This window comes from Octopus bimaculoides, chromosome 3, assembly GCF_046866305.1.
Source record: "Octopus bimaculoides isolate indiv1 chromosome 3, ASM4686630v1, whole genome shotgun sequence".
NCBI classification, from domain to species: domain Eukaryota; kingdom Metazoa; phylum Mollusca; class Cephalopoda; order Octopoda; family Octopodidae; genus Octopus; species Octopus bimaculoides.
The window spans coordinates 168,424,012-168,445,339 of NC_142930.1; the positions used below are offsets into that span (position 1 = coordinate 168,424,012).

The 21,328-nt window shown below is 34.1% G+C and overlaps 1 long non-coding RNA gene across 1 annotated transcript; it reads right to left on the reverse strand.

Annotated features, from left to right (window-relative positions):
• Positions 1-941: 941 nt before the first annotated feature.
• Positions 942-20,190, reverse strand: LOC149136844 (uncharacterized). The gene is made up of 3 exons (XR_016240948.1): positions 20,087-20,190; positions 7,140-7,238; positions 942-3,140 (listed from the first exon to the last, which is right to left on the reverse strand). It is a non-coding gene; the product is annotated as an uncharacterized LOC149136844 (long non-coding RNA).
• Positions 20,191-21,328: the final 1,138 nt, after the last annotated feature.

The following is a 21,328-nucleotide window of genomic DNA, read 5'->3' on the forward strand; positions in this document are numbered from 1 at the left end:
GGTCGATATTTGGGGTCGGTTACCGTCTTTGTGTGTAAATTCACCTATCTTGTCTTGAGGAACCGCCTTTTTCATGTATGCAAATATTCTATCTTACATTGAATGAAAACAATCACCAACTGGTGAAGCTGAAAATGTGCAGCAAACGACTCAACCTCATCGTTTTCTTTGCCGGTCACCAAACACTTCATGTATTCCATCATCTCTCTCTTTTTCTCTCTCTCTCTCTCTCTCTCTCTCTCTTTCTCTCTCTCTCTCTCTATCCATCTATCTATCTATCTATCTATCTATCTATCTATCTTTCTATCCCCACACTCTGATCTTGCTTATCCACTCGGTTCCTTCTCTTTCTATACCGCTTAACCATATTGTTCCTCACATTACTGTATTTACTATTGGTAATATATCATGGAATCCCGACTTTTTCATAATTGTTTTGTATTTTGATAAATGACATAAGTGGTTCAAAGTTCAGACCCCCATCCCCTGATACTTATATTAGTTCAGTATGAAATATATGGAATAAGAAACAATTTTCCTCTATGTTTCCCTTCAGATTTTTCTCACTTTCTACATGATTTATCTCTTCACACCATGGAATCATGTTGAAATGTATATCGCTGGGAAACGAATTTTCCACACTCACACAGTCTCTACCAGCTTTAATCCGACGTTTTATTTTATCTTTATTGCTTTCCCAAATTATTTAGTCATCAGCTTATTTGATTGTCTCCCTTGTTCTTTCAGTTGGGTTAGTTATATTCTTTCAGTTTGTATGAATTATTATTAAAATATTTCCATCATTATTGTCATTACGTTTTCACGTGGATTTGTATCCAGAAGTTATTACCCATCAACGTTCTCAGTTGTGTCCAGTAAATTGAATATGACTTTCTTCTTTATCTCTTATTTCAATATTTTCTTCGACAAGCGTCAAGACTTATTTTAAAACATGTCAAAAAGGCAATAGAACTCAATCTTGTTTGACGCCATCAGAGGTCTTAAACCAACAACATGGCCAATTCTCAACTCAGACCACACCTTTCACACTTTTATATAATGACTATATAACATTACAGGTAGGCTTTTATTTTATTTTCTCATAGTTCATAACATATGATAAACACTCAATCATTTTCTTCAAATCGACCAATTTGTTGTAAACATCAGACTGGTGTTTATAATATTTTTTCTGCTAAAATATTAAGTTTATAAATTTGCACTGGAGTGTTTCTTTGGAAACCTGCCTGTTTTTCCTAAGTGTCATTATTACTATTTAGTTTTGATCAAGGAAACCTTGCTTACGTAGCTCTCACTTTCATTGCAAAACCTGACATGGATAGCAATTTAAGCTGACTGCACGGTTGACATACAAGTTGGTGTTCCCTTCTTTAGCTGTGATATAATTATTTTTCGATTATTTGCTGGATCATTCGTCGGTACTGAAATATCACTGCAAGTTTTACAAATAATCTCTGCGATAGACTGACGTGTTCCATGCTTTCTCGTATCACTTTCAAGTGATTCATTAAGTTTTCTTTTAATTGTTTATTTCACTTTTGAAGAAGTGATTTCTACCTCCTTATTTTAAAGGAATCTTTTTTTCTTTCTTTCATAATGTTTTTACCATGTTACTATTCACTTCTCCTATTTCACTCTAAACATCTCCATTGTATTTATTGTAAATATTTTTACACATTATTTATTCCATCGATTGATTAAACAATTTACTATGAGTGATGGGTTGCAATACATATTTCCATCAGATGTATGGCTACGTATTCGTATTCTCTGGTTATTTCTTTATATTTTCTTCACTTATTTTCTCGAAATGGTCTTCTTATTCCTCTACCTCTTAGTCCTGCCATCATTTACTCACATAATTTTCATTTTGACTTTTATTTCGCCAAATTTACATTCCGTTCCTGCTATTTTGCTTCCATATCGTTTCCCTTTTTGGTGCCATTCGTTCATTGAAACTGATAAAAATATTATTTAACCAAGAATTCCTCAGTTTATCTTCTTTACTAAGGATTCTATTGACTGTTGTTATTACTTTTTCAAATGTTTCTGTTAATTGTTGAGCATTGACATAAAAGTGAACATTTTCCTTGCATCCATGATTAAAATTTTGCTCAATATTCCGGTGTTTAAATCTTTCAAAGTATGTTCTGCTTTAATTTCTGCTCTTTATTCTTCAATGATTTCAGCTTCAATTTTAGTGTCATTATTACAAGCTTAGCTCGCTACTTTGATCTCAAACATGAACGCATCATATTCAGCTCTATTTATATGAGATTGATAAATGTTTTTGAGGGTCATACAAAAATCAATACTGTTGTTCTATTCCCAATAAGTTTGTGCTGTTATTTGGTATTTGCTGTTATTACTTTGCGATGTTGTATTAGCTCTAATAATTCCATTTCGTGTCATTCTTCCAGTCCCTTTTTAAGATTTGTTTCCTTTTAACTAATGTAGCCAACAGATCCAATCTTAACATTCTTGTAAGTTTACATTGAAAATACGAGAATGGTTTTGTCACATTTTGCCTTCTTTTTTATTTAAATCCTGATAAAATAGCTTTCGTCCTTGATTCTGTTCTCAAGCTGCTGCATAAAGTGGGATGCTTACGTTGTTTCACTCTATTTCATTATGCAAATCACTCGGCAATTCGCTGTGCAATGTACTACCGCTTCCAATATATCTTTGTACGCGGGAAAACGTTATTTCTGATGTTTACATTCCACTTCATTTAACTTTATTGAGTTCTCTTTATCGTTCAGAAATTCTCTACGTTTTGTTCCCCGTCCTACTTCAACAATATTTATAACAACTCTACTCGCATCCATTTAATAAATTAGTTGTCTTTTCCATATTTATAAAGACTCTGTTTCTCTTCCGTCTATGATTAGTCAATGGCTTCTCCGTCATCACATCTTCCACACTCTGGGAGCTGTTATTTTCAATCTTGATTGTTTATCTCCATTTCGACCGCCAACGTGCAGGACTATGCCGTCCTATATCTTACGAGCAAGATATGATCTTATAAAGAAATAATTTTATTATTTTCAATCAGTATGAAATATATTTTGTTGCATATTAATGTGTCACGATTTCACGTTCTATACTGCTTACGAAATCTGTAAATGGACAAAGAAAAGTATTTAGCATTATATAGACCAGAATCCCTTATTAAATACTGCATAACCTTTATTAAATACCATTTCAAAAATTTAGATATACTTTATTCTCCCCATCTCAATTCTAGATTAGCATATTAGTAGATGTACATATTAGTATATGTAGAGAAGTCATAGACACGCATCGCCCAAACTACCATCTTTTGCAGTTTACTCAAAAATTCGTTACAGGAGCTAAAACTCCAAAATAAGTTAACTCATCGATTGCAAGACATTCTTTTGCCATATCTCTAAGGGACGACTTCAACATTTTTGATACCTCGTTCTGTAATGTGAGCAGGCATCTGCTTATTGGTACACATTCTGGCACAAGCAATAAATCTACTCTTTATAGGAAACCTTAGACAAGCCACTCAACCATTCAAATGTGTGTATTACTTTCTTTATTGAATCATTCATATTGCCAAACTCTACTATGTACGTACAATTTCCTTGAGAGTTAAAAATCTTCTTCATACCCTTATTTCACAGTTAAATACCACTGAATAGCAATTTCACAAATAATGCCTAAATTGTCCGCGTTTTTATCCACTGGTACTATAATGTAATTATTCCACTCATTCCAGAAGTTCGTTCCGATAATAAACCTGTTACTCTATTTTTTCTTTTATATAGTTTTCAAACTCTATTTCTTTTAAATTTGTACACCTGATTTAAATTAAAATCGTTATTTTGTTTCAAGGCAATCTCCTCTAACACGATTCCCTGGTAATTTTCCCAGTTATGCTTCTTAAACACTTGTTTGCAATATTTGAATCACTCATATAAATAAGCACCACTTCAACGTAGCAGAATATATATAAACAAGTATATGTATGTAAGCAGTGAACGGTAACTCTTTGCTGCGTGCTTTAAGAGTAAAACATGTCCTCTAGTGCTGCACTCCCTTCAGTGGAATCAAAATTCACTTACACCGAGGGTAGGAATTTATTCGACGACAACGCTTCATTTCACAGTATAGCAGAAAATGTAACGTGTTATTAATTCTCAGACACATATTCATTCACATATATATTTATACATACACTCGTATGAACATATATACATTCATATGAATATGCCAATTCACACAAACATATATGTGTATGTGTTGTGTGTGTGTTTGTGGGTATGTATTATGTATGTATGTATGTATGTATGTATAGATAGATAGATAGATAGATAGATAGATAGATAGATAGATAGATAGATAGAGTCAAAAGTTATTTATGCATGTCAAAGCATATCTTTTACTTTTTGGTGTGACGTATACATTTTTGGTAAACATGAAATTTTAGCAGCATCATGAAAAGCACACAAAAGGTTTACAGCACATCTTCGCGTGAGAAGATATCGATCTGCCTAGTCTTTCGTCTTCTTAGATCTTCACAGAAATTCAATAGAGGTTAGAAAGAATATGATCAATCCCGACTTTTGTGCCCAAGGACATATAAAAACCACTTCTTTTTTGGTCGAATAGTATTTAAAATACATTATTCGTATACTTACATATATGCATACATACATACCTACATACATACATATAGGTACACACATATACGTACAAACACATAAATATGCTTATATATATATATATATATATATATATATATATATATATATATATATATATATATATATATATATATATATATATATATATATATATATATATATATTTATATATATGCAAAACACTTCAATTCAAGTTGCTCCAGTCCAATCAGCTGGCAAAAATGAGTAAGGCTGCGGTGGACTGATGTCCCGTCCAACTGGGGAACACATACGCCATTGAAACCGGGAAACCGGGCCCATGAGCCTGGCTAGGCTTTAAAAGGGTGCATTTATATTTTATATATATATATATATATATATATATATATATATATATATATACATGTAAACATGCTTATATATATATAGTGGAATAAGAAATAGAAAATCCTTAGTACAGTACAGCTCTATATTTTAGAGATGAGGAATTATATACATTATTTACATTTGACGGATATTTGTTCTCATCTTCTTTGTTGTTAACACAACGTTTCAGTTGATATACTCTCCAGCCTTCATCAGGTGTCCTGGGGGAATTTCGAATCTCATTCAGAAGGTATTTTTCCGATTTTATTATTATTATTATTATTATTATTATTATTATTATTATTATTATTATTATTATTATTATTATTATTATCCAGGTCACAGGCATAAAATATTGAGTAATTCTTCAGTTTCATGTAAAATTGCTTTTCTAATAACTCAACAATTGAACAGGTATTGATTTGCGTGTGTATGTTTGTGCGCGAGTGCATATGTGCGTGCTCGCGCGTGTGTGGTGCGTGTGTGGTGCGTGTGTGGTGCGTGTGTGTGTGTGTGTGTGTGTGCGTGTGTATGTGTGTGTGTGTGTGTGTGTGTGTGTGTGTGTGTGTGTGTGTGTGATGGTACGCTCAAACCTTACATTTTGTCGTCAAGTGAGGTATAGAGGATTCACTACGTGTTTTAGAGTATCTTACTATTTTCTAAAACTGACTTTTTTCCCGATTCCGTTTCATGTCAGTGTGACCAGATAGAAGCAAGCTGCAATTATTGGGGCCTATGTTTTATATATCTCTCCATGCAGCATTATGCTTTATACTTGTATTCATTACAAACTTCTCCGCGAATTTATTTCATTCAGTCCTATGTATTTTTTGTTACGTATTTTTATTTTTCTGTATTTAAGGATTTTTTCAGGCTTTCAGTAATCTAATGGTAGCCTTTATTTTGTTATTTCTCTTGATCTTTTTCCGAAAACGATTATTGTTTTTTGTTGTTGCTGTTTTTCTAACTTTTTTCTTTCATGTTTCAGAACCTCTATCATATAACTGATGAGTTGCAACAGCCTAGGAATGGCGTAAACTATAAAACAATGTTGTCACAAGTTAGCCATTGAAAAAGATATAAGTATATCGAGGGAACGGGCAAAATATTTAAAGCTAATATACACAAAACGCGCACTCATCCCTGTGTTATTAACAGAATTAATGCATCACTGTCTAAGCACAGCTGGGATTTTGAAAAAGTGACCATAAACACAAACGTAAAATGAGAACTAATAAACTGTCAAACTCTTTATCAAAACACTTTAGTAATATTCTGCCACGAATCGAAGAGAAATAAATCACACAACACCTACACCTGGTAAATAGGAAAACATATTTCGTTGCGGACACTCATATATATATATATATATATATATATATATATATATATATATATATATATATATATATATATATATATATATATATATATACTTAGTTATCTATTCGTCTTCAAAATATTGTCCACACTGCAAATATAGTAGACAATGAAAAGTGTAGCAAGAAACGAATATAGGACTTATAACAGCGATAACAACGCTCTTTGAATAATGGAACTACCAACTGCCACAAAATAACAGGTACGTGCACATATTCACAAAATCAACGACTGAAACCACATGCATAAAAAAACGTTGCATACATACCAAGCACATATAGACGCACGCATACGAGTGCACGTCCATACGCATTTGTGTGTATAGTTATAATTATGTACAAGTATATTTTGTGATAGTTATATGTCTTTGTGTGTTTGTGTGTGTGTGTGTGTGTGTGTGTGTGTGTGTGTGGGTGGATGGGTGTGTGTGTGTGTGTGTGTGTGTGTGTGTGTGTGTGTGCATGTATGGGGTTATGCGTGTTAGGGAAAATCTAAGTGAGTATTCGTTTGTAGAGAAAATATTGATGTGGAGAGCAAGGAAGAAAGGAAAATTTCAAAGTAATTCAAAAACAATTTTTGCAGGAACTATTTTTTTAATTGGTCGAGTCATTAAAGCATCGAAAGAATCGTCATTCAGTATTTTCTGTGAGTTGAAATCCCATCAGTTTCAACTTTCTCTTTTCACAATACAATGTCGATGAAATAAACCCCAATACTTACTGTTTTTTTTTTCCGTAACTTTCTTTGAGCCCTTGGTCTCAATGCTGATCACCCTGTTTCCATTGTATTACTGCTGTCACAACTTTCCCTGCTTCGGTCCTTTAGATCAATGGAAATACATTTGTGATGATAATATTGACGCTAAGTACAAGAGAACTAAATCGTAGATTTTATTTCAATATTTCACAATAGCTTTATTTATTATAGTGATACAACGAACGTTGATTAATTTTTACTAGAGTTCTATGAAGACGATGTAAGGATCGATTACATCGATCCCCCACTACTTGACTAGTACTTTATCATATCAACGCCAAAAGGATGGAAGGCAACGTGTCCTCTGTAAGATATGAACTTAGAAAATAAGCAGTATTTTGTCTGACGAGTTACCGGTTGTGCCAGCTCGCCGCCAAAAGTCATGCACCGAGATAGATTTAACTGACTAACATCTCTGTAAGTTTGATGCTGCGTGCCTAAATTAGAAGTTACTGAAACCTGGATTTGGCAGAATCGTCAGAGCGTCCTCGGAAATGGCGGTCATGAACTCGGGTCTGACTCCACCAATTTCAACTCTAGTGCCGATTTGGGAGACATTATTTGAACAGTTGATTGGCAAAGTACATAAAACGTCGTCTAAAAGCTCTGTAGGAGTTTTCCGATCCTGTATGTGTTGAGTTCAAATTCAACTGAGACCATTTGTACCTCTTGTCCTCTCAATATACAGAAGATTATGTACCAGCCAAGTACTGTATTCGATGGCACTGACTAACGCTTCCCTCAAGCTTCTGCCAGGAGTGAATGATGGCGAGCGGGCCAATTCATTGGGGCGTCGAAATTAAAAAGGTTTGTGGTATTTCTTACGGCTCTCTATGTCTCCCTTTCCCCAGTAAATGCTAACATTGTGATTAAATTAGAAACCATTATTATTTCAATTATCAGCATAGAAAGTTTGTTAATGAGAGTAAATAAATAAGTGGGTGCGTAACGCATAGGTTTAATTGCTAATGTAATTAGCATTCTCCTAATCACTGCCCATTGTATCCTAGTGCACATTATTACACCATTAGACCAGGAAGGCTTGAACGATCAATGAATCCTAGAAATATAATTCGTAAATTTAACACCAATAAAAGTAAACTAAAAAGCCATGTCATATAAACAACATCATAAACATAGTTTTAAATTGTTTTTTAAAAAACGAATGTTGTCATGAACGAATTTTTCAAATTAATTCTTTTTTTTTTTTTAATGAGGCGATAAAAAATAAAAAATATACTCATTCTTTCTCAGCATTTTATTTTATTACTTTGAAAAGTTCAACCTTGATGAAATTAAATTCTTCAACTATTTTGAAACTAAATTTATGGTATTTTCTTATTTCATTGTTTAAATTTACTATCATTATCTTCTGAGGATGTTAATCTCTTTAATCCAGCAACAATTTGTAATCTAATTCCCTTATTGCGTTCAATAGAAATCATTGAATAGGGATGGTGAGAACGGGAATGACTACCATACAACCCCCTTTTATTTATATACTTATGTATTAACTAACATGTTCCCTATTTATTTTCACTACATTTGGGATGATAATAGTGTCGCTAAGTACAAGGGAACTAAATCGGAGATTTTATTTCAATATTTCACGATAGTTTTTTTTATTAGAGTGATGCAATAACCGTTGATTAATTTTTACTTGAGTTCTATGAAGACGATGTAAGTATTATGAAGATAATAGTGTCAGATATTGTCACAAATAAATTAAAATCAATGCCAACGAAAAAAAAACAGCACATAGAATTAGCTGGTAGGTGAGAACAGAAACCACACCATGACAAATATGTGGCCCGTAGCAAACAAATTGATGTTAACCAGAAGCACACTAATCAGTGGTTACAAATCTCAGGGCTAAAAGTAAAGAGTGAAAGCTTCATCTTAATAAAGATAATATTTTATTGATCCGGAACTACCAACCCAATGTGATGTAAAATGGAGTAGATCCAAGTGATGATACCGCAATGTTGAAATTATAACGGTGAACCACTCAATTTCTGTATGTAAATCTTTAGCATCAGTAGAGTGCAAATCAAGGCACGACAGATTTGGCCAACATCTACACTGGTTAATATGTCGGCATTATAAATAATAAAACGTTGACAAGAGGTTTACTGATCAACATGAGGCTGTAACAGAAGGAGAAAGGTTAATGATTCTGTGGACTTCCCTCTACATAAAAGCAGAATTATCTGATCGAATACACCGGATACTGTTCTAAAAGACCAAACTAATAAAGTCTGTTTGCTGATTATACAAGTATCTTTTTGTGATCATAATAATGCGGCAGAAGAATTTCTCAAGCGCAGGGAATACAAAGACTTGCTCATATATATATATATATATATATATATATATATATATATATGGGGGGGGGGGGCACGGTTTATTTCCTATTATGGGAATGTTTTAAAGAGTTAATTCTGAGTATCATCCATTTTGAAAATTGTTTAACATATCTTGAACAATTTGCGGGCCGTTTTTGTTCATTTTTCCACAGGAAGTCTATAAAAGAGCACAGCAAAATATTCTAACTGTGATTATGACCACCTTTTCTAAATATGCATGAAAAGACATCATCATATGTGTACTAGATTATTTTAAGATTGTAACAGCGATGTTTTTTTTTTCGGCTGCTATTTACATGTTAAACATCCTTGTATTATATGTTATAGAGATTGATTTTTTAAAACACTTTTTCAGTTTGCTGCACAGGAGTAAGCAGTCATTTAGAAACTGTTTCAAGATTGCTTTTTAATTATATTGGAGATTTGTAGTAAAGATTTTAGTGCATTAATTAGAAAATTTATTTACCAGACACACACGAATCTTCCAGCTGTGGCATCTTTCAACCTAAAAGCTTTGACCTGCAACATTCTCCGTTGAAGAACGATAATTATTTTCCTCGTAAAATTATCAGTTTTGATTTTAAAAATTTGAAGCGCGTTAGTAAATGTCCTTGTAAATCTATGTAAATCAGACGCTATAATATTGGTGCCATACAAAGACCAATATTCTATCTTTCTGATTCGTTTGGTAAATCATTTACAATTTTATTAATATCTTTAATGTAACTGTGAACATGAACGTCAAATGATTCAAAGATTACAATTAATTTTATTTTATTCTCCATTTTTAAGTTTGTGTATCAGATTAGATGTTCTAGCCACTGTAAAATTATGTTTTAAATCGTTAGATCTCAATTTTAGCTGTTATACATTTTTATTGTTTATTTACGTTCTTTTATAAAGTTTGAGTAAAATATAAAAGTTACTTGATTTGCATAGAAATTTCATTAAACACGTGGTTTAAGTTTTATGAAAACTAGTCTTTGAACATGTATTCTCTTTCTCAACGTGTAACTGTATTATATTGCTGTTATATCAGCGATATATTTCATGTGGGAAAAGAAATATCATGAAAGTGATAAAACATGATAAAAATGAAGACTGCTGCATGGCATCGAAATAATTCTACTCTGAAGTTGACAGATAACGAAGTGAAAATATATTTTTAATTACATTACCTGTATCACAATTTGTCATAAGTTGTGTTAGATGGAAAGAGTTAGAGCCATGCTATATTTGCAACAGCTCAGTCAGGAGCTTGTAGAATTGTTTTACTTTATGGAGACAATATAGTAAAAATTGACTTCAGTCGAACCTCGTTTTGTTAATTGAAACTTGTCACAAATTTAGAATTGGTTAAATATATAACAGGAAATATAAAGTGTACCAAAGTATGAGAATGGTGTTTTTATTTATAACAGGAAGTATCAATCGTGCTTTTCCCGAATATTATAAAGGCAAATGAAAGTTACCTTTAGAAAGATACTCAATGTTTATAGTCAACAAATGCGAGAGACTAATACCTCAAAGGTTCCAAAAATGGTAAATAATTAAACATGTGTGCTTCGAATAAATCCTAGTCTTTCCACTTGACTTTTATTCTAACAAAACTACACATCAAATAAAAACAAAAAGAGAATATGTGTAGGGTAATGTACAAACCACGATTCATTAAGCCGGAGGAGACTTTATTAAAACCTTTTTTTTTCGGTCATCTTTTAAATTTTCATTCAGAAACATTTAAAGAGATACTTGACGTGTAAGAGAAGCTTTATTTAATAACGGTTATTATAACAGAGTAGTATTCAAAGACATAGCAGAACATAAGATCAAATGCTCCTAAATTGATATGATAGACACACGCCCTCTAAATCAGATCAAATAATACATCTCGTATAGGAAACATACATGTTGCTATTAAAGGATGATTGAATAACTCTAATAATACGGAACATCATTTGGAGAACATATAACAAGTAGAACAGATGAATAATATATAACAAGCACAAAGGAAACAAATTATGAAGCTTCTCATCAACACGAAACCAAAAATGAGCATCATCCAACGGTGACCAGCAAAAAATTATATTTTTTTGTTCTTGGTCTACTTAATATTCCTTTCCCCTCTTTCATATACACACATGTGTATGTATATACGAATATATGTGCATAGGTACATGTATGGGTATGTATATATGAATGTATATACATGGGTGTGTTTGTGTTTCTGTGTGTATATATATTCGTGTCTGTGTACGTCTGTGTGTGTGTGCATGCATGCATATGTTTGTAGTTAAAGAGCCCTGCTTACAACATTGATAACAAACTCTGAAATATCAGTTTGTAAACCCCTCTTCTAATGAAGAAGCAAGTCACCTTTTGCAAACGCCTCAAAACGTAAAACCATCTGACTATTAAAGTGGAAAAATTATATATCTGTATATACATATATATATATATATATATATATATATATATATAGCATATATGTTTATTTTTGAACATGTATAGATAGATAGATAGATAGATAGATAGATAGATAGATAGATAGATAGATAGATAGATGGATGGATGTATCAGTGGCGTGCGGTGATTTCTGAGGCTGGTCATGCAATAAATACTTGGCGCACATGGCGGAGACGTAACCCCCCCCCCTCCCTTAAACATTTTTTCATACGGAAACCCAAATTTTCGGATATGGAGATTCAGATTCTGAAAAAAAAAATGGCGAAAATCGTAACTTCAAAATTTCAATGAACACTTAATTTCTCTTTGTCACAGATTACCTCATTTAACTACGATCGGGAATTGTATGTGAGTCTCAACAAAACGCAAAGATAATTTTAGTAAATCAGCGAAAGATTAACAAATGAAAGATTAATTAATTATATTATATTTCTGATTTCAGGATTTTTTTGTTCAATACAGAGGGGATGGTTAATGATAATAATTTCAAAACTTACGACACAGCGAAATAGATATTCCAAAGTCACGGCAACATTTGAGCTGACTAATTAAGAATTATGGGATTGTTGATGTGTTTTGGTCAGAATTTTTACGGACCAAAGAAGTCAAATCCATTCAAACATTGAACGAGGGAAAAGCCAAAACATGCATCTTTCTGAAAGCATGCCTTCCGTAGTTATTTCATCGAGATAAAAAAGAATCTTACAGGTATTGAAATGAGAATTATTGAATGATAGGAAGCGAGGAGACAAAAAGATTTGATATGCTTCGTTCTTTAAGCCTGCCTAGTGGAATCAAAATGGAAACACAGCGAAGTATCAACCTGGACGGGTTTCCTTTGAAACCAAGTAACTATTCCAGCTCAGTTTCCTATGATTTCGACAACTTTTCAATGTGGTGATAAATACATTGCGTACTTCAATTGATTTTTGAATTATATAAAATCAACGAACATGCAGTGCATGACTAGCACCACTCGACTGCACGCCACTGATGTGTATATATGCATAACTTGCGCCATCCCGGGCAGGTCGATCCACAATTATCTCCACCTTATAAGCTACTCCTTAGAGACGGCAGGGAAGCTTTGTAGCGCAGGGTGGGGGTGCACTGGTACATTTAGACCAGTCTAAAGCATTTGATAGCGTCGACCATCGGTACTTAGCGGTGGTCCTCGAAAAAGCTGGCCTTGGATAGCTGCTTTGTACAGCAACATCGAGTCTGTCATCAAAGTGAATGGTTTCATTTCGAGGCCATTCAGAATCGAACGCTCAGTGCGTCAGGGGTGTCCCCTGTCTCCGCTTTTGTACGTGTTTGTTCTTGAGCCATAGCTGTGGAACTTAGAGGCAGTATGGAGCGCGCCGAGTGATCTGTAGTGTGGAAGAGGAGTTACGGCGTATGCGGATGACATCTCCATCGTCGCAGCGGTTGAGGGCCAGCTTCATTCGGCTCACGATCGTAAAGTCGTGACTTCAATTCTCGGCGACGCGTTTTATCCCTGAGCAAGTCACTTTATTTCACGTTGCTGCAGTTCACTCAGCTGGCAAAAATGAGTAGTATCGGTATTTCAAAGGGCCAGCCTTCTCACACACTGTGTCACGCTGAATCTCCCTGAGAACTACGTTAAGGGTACACGTGTTTGTAGAGTGCTCAGCCACTTGCACGATATATATATATATATATATATATATATATATATATATATATATATATATATATATATATATATATATATATATATATATATATGTATGTATGTATGCATGCATGTATGATATATATATATCGTTAATCAAATATATTCAATGAGAATACAAAATACTGAATTTCTAATAAGTGCTCTTGGTAGGGAAATATCTAAAACATTAAAGGAAATTAGACATTTAATAAGAACGATTATATATTATTTTATAATATAAGAACAGGAAGATTACATTAAAATATCATCACAGAAGATATAGGTCCAAATATTTTTAAATAGCATTCGATTGACTACATGGAAATTCACCCTCTTTCTCTCTGACGAGCGGATGTATTACCTAATAACGATTATTAATTTTAGATTCCATTTCTAAGGGTAGTACAATTAGGAAACGAACGTAAGATATTTTAACCGTTTGAACTTTTTAAATAATTATACTTTATATATTTATAAATCTGTCTATTAAATCAATACTTATTGTGACCCATATCTTCGGTGATGAGTTTTTGATGTAATTTTCCTGCTCTTATTTTATAACATAATCTATACTATATATAAAACGGAGATGTGTGTGTAATCGTTTTTCACGTGAAATCGACTTCACCAAATGCTTCCAAACTTGTAATACATGAATAAGTTGACCTCGGATAAATCTTAGGCTCTTCATTTGATTTTTTTAATTAAAAATAAATAATATTGCTTTATATTTAAAATTCACTTCTTTAAAAAGGTTCCTCAATGTCAACTTCCGGTATTGACGTAACAATCGCAAAAAGCTTCATTCTCTATTTTGTGTGTTCGTGTGTGTGTTCGTGTGTATGAGAGAGAGAGAGAGAGAGTAAATACTACATACACACCGCTCTCTCACTCTGTCTCACACACATACACACGCACACACATACCCATTAACGCACACACACTGTATCTTACAAACACACACATACATAAATGTATACAAACATATTTACAAAGACACACGTGTGTATGCGCGCGCGTGCGTGTTTGTAAGAGACAGAGTGTGAGTGAGTCAAGGGCTGTGTTGTCATATGCATACATCCAAAGATGTATGTATATTTATGCATGTACGTATACATGACAACAAACCTCTCTCTCTCACTCACACTCTGTCTCTTACAAACACACACATACATAAATGTATACAAACACATTTACAAAGACACACGTGTGTATGCGTGCGTGCGTGCGTGGGGGGGGGGGAGGGCCACAGTCGCCATTTATTTCAATTACTCTTCTGAGGATATTCACGTAAATCATTTTTTTCATTTAATCCCCATTTTAATTTTCGTAAAAGTTTCCAAGTACCAATGAGGCTTTTTGGCACATCTTCAATTTTCCCCATTCATGAGAGGCGCCCAGCCGTCATTCATCTGAGAGTCCATCTACAGAATGTCCTCAAATTTCTATGCAGCATATTTTGCTTTTTTTTCTTCAAGTATATAAACAACAATTTCATTCCCGAGCAACGCCGGGTGCCTCTGCTAGTATAATATAATATTATATATATATATATATACATACATATATACATATGTATACATATATATATATATATATATATATATATATATATATATATATATATATATATATATATATATATATATATATATATATATACTAGTATATATGCGGACAACAGTTAGCAATAAACGTGTGCAGATTGCATGGACATAAAAATCATGATCCATATGAGACATCTATTGATATTTGAACCATTGCAATTTAATTTTATACGTGGCCGGAAAGTATTTCATGACTAGATTTTATCTCAGCGGCGCTGAGATGTTTCCAATACAAAGATACCCATGCGTCAGCAGAAGGCTGATGTGGAAATGTTTTCATGTAAAAATGGTTACATGTTCAATTCACATACATACATACACATGTGCATTACTCTGTGTGTGTGTGTCCTATTTCTTTTCAGGTAAATATGTGTTCTTTCTTATTAATTATATATTTGTGAACCTCTATGAATGCATGTATTACAATAGGCATATCTGTGACTTACAGCTTCTGTGTCTATAAATATATATATATTTATTTCACTGATATCTACAATATGAACTCAACCACTAGTGTATGTACATATGCACATGTACTCACTTTAGTGTACGCATATATACAAATCTGCGATTTTCTATAGTAAATTTCAACGAAAAGAGTGTATACTCCTACATACAGGAAACGAACAACTATATAAACATCCTCATTTAGATGCAGCTATATCAATGGCACTAAACTAATTATAGATCTAGTTTATATATATATATATATATATATATATATATATATATATATATATATAATTGTACGTTTAGTAAATCGCTATTGCTTAGAAATCAACGCATTTGCAGGAAGACCACAAGTTATTCTCTTCCGATACAAATAAGTTTCACATCCAACTTGTTACAGTATATTTCTGAGAGTTTATTGTTCATGAACAATTAATGCTAGCATTCGTTTTAATTAAATTAATGTAGATAATTGCTGTCATGTAATTAAAGAAGGAAGAGTGCTAGTTTTAACGATGTAGATATATCTTAATCAGTAACAATATTATATGGAGTAGTGATGACATCGTAGCTGAGATTAATTTTACATTTTTGGAAAGCATTCATACCATTTGCAAAGAAAATGGGAAATGCTTTGTCTCGAATACTTGAAAATTCGGTTTCTTTTGTTCAAAGATTAATTTAGAATTTCCATTCCATTTAAGTGGTGCTATTTGACTGACGGTCTGTTGTGCATTTGATTGACCACTGATGGAGAAAAAAAATAAACACAACTAAATGTACTCCTCTCTTTGTTCATTGATTTTTAGGTGAGTTATTTTCAAACTGTGTAAAACATTGAGCCAGCAGCTTTAACAATGATAAAATCAAAGCATCCTCATAAATATGTTATAAGGTCGTGCAGATCTATTTTGATTCGAGAAATGTGGTGTTGTTGATGTGGAGGTGCTTGCTGTTTCGAATGTCAACTTAAATGAATAATGGGATTCTTTTCTCGACCACAGTAACACAATATCTAGATACAGGAAATTAGTTTGTCTGGCAAGATGTATTTTCTATTGCGCCACTATTCTGACAACTGGTACTCCAGTTCTACTATTAAGAGACGAGGAATTATGTATTAGGTTGGCAACTAAGTTCCCGCCGTTTTATTTTTTAATTTACATTTTTTAAAAGGTTTAATAAAAGATAACAACTAATTAATTAATAATGTATTCGCCCTTGTTGTTTACAACTTCTTCCCAACGTTCACCAAGATTTTCAATACCTCGTTGGTAGAAATCACCCGATTTCGACTCGAAAAATTGCTCCAACCAAGCTCTCAATTCTGCATCAATATTGAACGAAACTCTGCGCATAGCATTTGAAAGAGATCGAAAGAGGTGGAAATCCGTTGGTGCCAAATCAGGAGAGTTCGGCGGGTGTGGCAGCATTTCCCAGCGATGCATTTGAATGGCTTCCTTGGTCATATTGGTGATATGAGGGCAGGCGTTGTCGTGCAGCAGAAAAACTCCATGCTGCTGATTAGGTCTTTTCTCTTGAATAGCCGTGTTGAGTCGTTCCATCTATTCAACATAGAGTTCCGCGTTGACCGTTTGGTTCCGTTCAAGCAATTCATAATGGATAATCCCTTCCCAGTCCCACCATACGTACAACATCGTTTTACGCGGATGAAGATTTTGTTTCATGCACCGTGTCGCTTGTTTACCGGGGCTAAGCCATTCCTTACTCTGCTCCATATTGATGTACAGGCACCATTTGTCGTCGCCAGTAACGATTCGGTAAAGAAATCGTTGCTTGTGTCCATGAGTTGAGTGGTGACGAGCAAGCAAACCAGCGGAGATTGTGGCTCGTTGATTTTTGTTGTTGCCACTTAAAACACGCAGAACCCATGCTCCATGCTTCTGAAAATTTTCCATCGAGTGACGATGCTTCTCTATAGCAGTGTGGGAGCATTCCATTCTCTCTGCCAGTTCCCTTGTCGTTTGACGAGAATTTCCGTGCAAAAGTTGGTTTAATCGCTATTCATCGAACTCAACTCGACAGCCAGAACAAGTTGAGGTCAAAATTTCCATTTTTGAACTTGGCACACCAATCACGAGTGGTTCTTTCAGCTATGGCACCCTCTCCATACACAGCACAAATGTCGCGTGCAGCTTTTGCGGCCTTAAAACCTTGGTTAAAAGCAAAAGGAAGTAGGTGTCGAAAACGCCCGTTTTTCTTAACTTGGCATTCCATTTTTAATAAACAGAAATTAACCAAAATTAACAAGAAAAAAAATAAATAAATAAATTTCAAAATGATTTTAAAATAGAATTCTCGAAAAAAATAGATTCCAAAATTGAAAAACGCAATAAATTTTTTTTAAACGGCGGGAACTTAGTTGCCAACCCAATATATTATTTACACTTGACGGATATCTGTCCTCATCTTGTTTGTTGTTAACACAACGTTTCGGCTGATATAACCCCCCAGCCTTCATAAGCTATTTCTCTATATGATTATTATAATTATTATTCAGATCATTGCCCGGAATCGAACTCAGAATCTTGGGGTGAGTAGCCCACGCTCTTAATCACTTTGCCATATGCCCGTGGGCAATTGGGGAATGAATTTTATAGCTCATAAATCTAATATTTTCTTAACGTTCCTTAATACCGGTTCCCATATGCTATTCATGTCTGCACTCTGTCCTGATGTCATATGGGCCGCATGTCGTTTGTATCTTCTGGGAGCTAGCATTCCTGGACGTATTAATATCACGTACCAAGTACAGATTCAGGGCATCCGTATACCGCAAACCGACCTTCACTGGACGATACCTCAACTTCAATTCCCACCATCCATACAGTGTAAAGAGAAGGATTTCTCAGTGCCTAAAACATCGATCAAAGAATATAAGTAGCGATTGCGATAAACACCACGAAGAAGTGATCAAGCTAAGTAACAATCTATTAAGCAGTAAATACCCCTAAAACTTACTATCCACTCTAGTTATGAAGAAAGGAGAGGATGAAACCAATAAACTGCCCACACTCTGTCTATCCTATGTGAAAGACCTCTCTGAAAAGATACAAAAGATATGCAGCCCATATGACATCAGGGCAGTATTCAAAAGTAATACACCACTTCGCAAATATCTCCTACGAGTAAAACCACCAATAGAAGAGAATATGACCAAAGACTGCGTGTATTCCAACCCATGCAGCTGTGGTAGGCTATACAAAGGCGAAATATGCCGCCCCACCCAAAATAAGGATAGGGGAACATCGCACAGCTGTGACAAGAGGAGATATTGATAAATCGGGTATAGCTGATCATGTATGGAAAAATGGAGACCACCTCCTCCTGTGGGATGAAGTTAAAATGATAGACAGAGAAAACCACTGTAAAATACCAGAACTAAAAGAAGCAGCACATATGCTACGACACAACACAACAACCTCCTAAGAAGACCGAGTGCAAATATTAATAGCATATGGGAACCGGTATTAAGGTAGGATAGGAAAATGTTAGATTTATAAGTCCTATAATTCACTCCATGATTGTACACGGGCACATGGCGCAGTGGTTAAGAGGGCGGGATACTAACTCCAAGATTCCGTGTTCGATTTCTGGCAGTAACTTGAATAATATTAATAATATTAATAATAATAATGATAATAAACAACTATAACAACATCGAAAAATACCTTAAGAATGAGAACCCAGGTTCGAAATTTCGAGGGTGTATCAGCCGAAATGTGTTAACAACAAACAAGATGAGGACAAATATCCGTCAAATGTAAATACTGTAAACTGGTACTCCGTCGGTTATGACGACGATGGTTCCATTGGATCTGATCAACGGAGTAACCTGTGTGTGAAATTTAACATGCGTATGGCTGAGTACTCCACAGACACGCGTACCCTTAATGTACTTCTCAGGGAGATTCAACATGACACAAAATGTGTCAAAGCTGGCCATTTGAAATACAAGTACAACTCATTTTGTTCAGGTGTGTGGACTGGAGCAATGTGAAATAAAGTGTCTTGCTCAAGGGCATAACGCGCTACCGGAAATCGAACGCACAACCTTCCGATCCTGATCTGAATATTTGATTTAGGCGCCTTGACACTATTCTAACAATACAGTAACAAAAACAATCATCACAATAAAGTGCCACAAGAAGACAAAAGAAATGTTAGCAATGGCATAATTTGCAATTATGAAAATTGCCGAAGAAATTGTAAACAGAGTCGTTAAGATGAGCGGATATGAATGTGATGACAATTATAACTGAACATATGCAAACGTGTACGAATAACGGTCAATTGTTGATTTGAGCAGAATAAAATACCAACATTATTACTGGGTTCAACTTAATCACAATGTTCAGAGAAGTTGAACAAATTGGCATTCATAATCCATCTTCAACTAACGAACCATGTTAAACAGAAGAAATCCACGTCAAAATACTGGCGTCACAGACGATATGACGATGTATTGACAAATGTAAGCTTATCAATGGGAAAATAAAGAGGACGAATTTGGTGCGATCCTTCTTTGAGACGGATTAGCGAAAAAGATCATTCCTCATAGTAGCTTAAATGTCTACTGACAATTGATATAGCTGACGTTGAGAGAAAAAAGAGGGAAGTAAGTTAATGTGGGCCAAGAGAAATTAAATACGTCTAGAGCATTGTCAGTGTTTGGCACCAGATTTTAGTTGTTCAAGTGCTTTACATTATTTCGTTTTATATCTGATTCTCAGTTTCAAGTTAGTAGAATATGTTTTTCGTTATTAAAGACATTAGTTCCAAAATGTATAATCGATTTTAATATTTCCTTGCTGACACAGATAAATAAACCTCATGTCTAAGAATAAGTAATCAATATTTGAAATACCTGGAATGTTGTGTGTCTGACAGGAACGATATATTTGAACTGATTCGAAATTCCATCTAAATGATCGTAGCAATTTTAAAGTTGATAGGGAACTACTTCATGTCATAACCCCCCCCCCCCCATCTACGCTATTAGTACTGACATGTACTGCAGCTGTCACGAGGTCAGGTATTTTCCTTACTGCTAGAGCAATGTTTTGGTTTCCATCTTCCAAGTTGTAAATGAGAAGCTATCGAACACATTATATACATATTTATTGGTGAAGGTCAGCAGTTTGATAATTATTGGTTTATCCACGTGATATTCGATCACAGATGAAGTAGATTTACAAGTTATCAATTAAGTGATAATTTGATGTCATTGAATATATCCTAATGACTACAGTACTTGAAATATAATCGCTATAATAGACATACGGTTCCTTTCTATGGGCACAAGTTGTCAAGTTTTCCATATCTAAGTCTATTTATCTACCTACCGACTTACTTAATATATATATATATATATATATATATATATATATGTTGTACTTGGAGATGGTCATATTGCCAGTTTAGCCAATAAAAACACACGCGCTGTATATTTGGTGTTAATTTGCTTCAGCTTTATATTACATTACATTACATTAATCCTATTTCGGCCAGAGTTCTTTCGTCACCCTCCTGTGACCTCATCAGGGGTCCTTTGCTTTCTTCTTT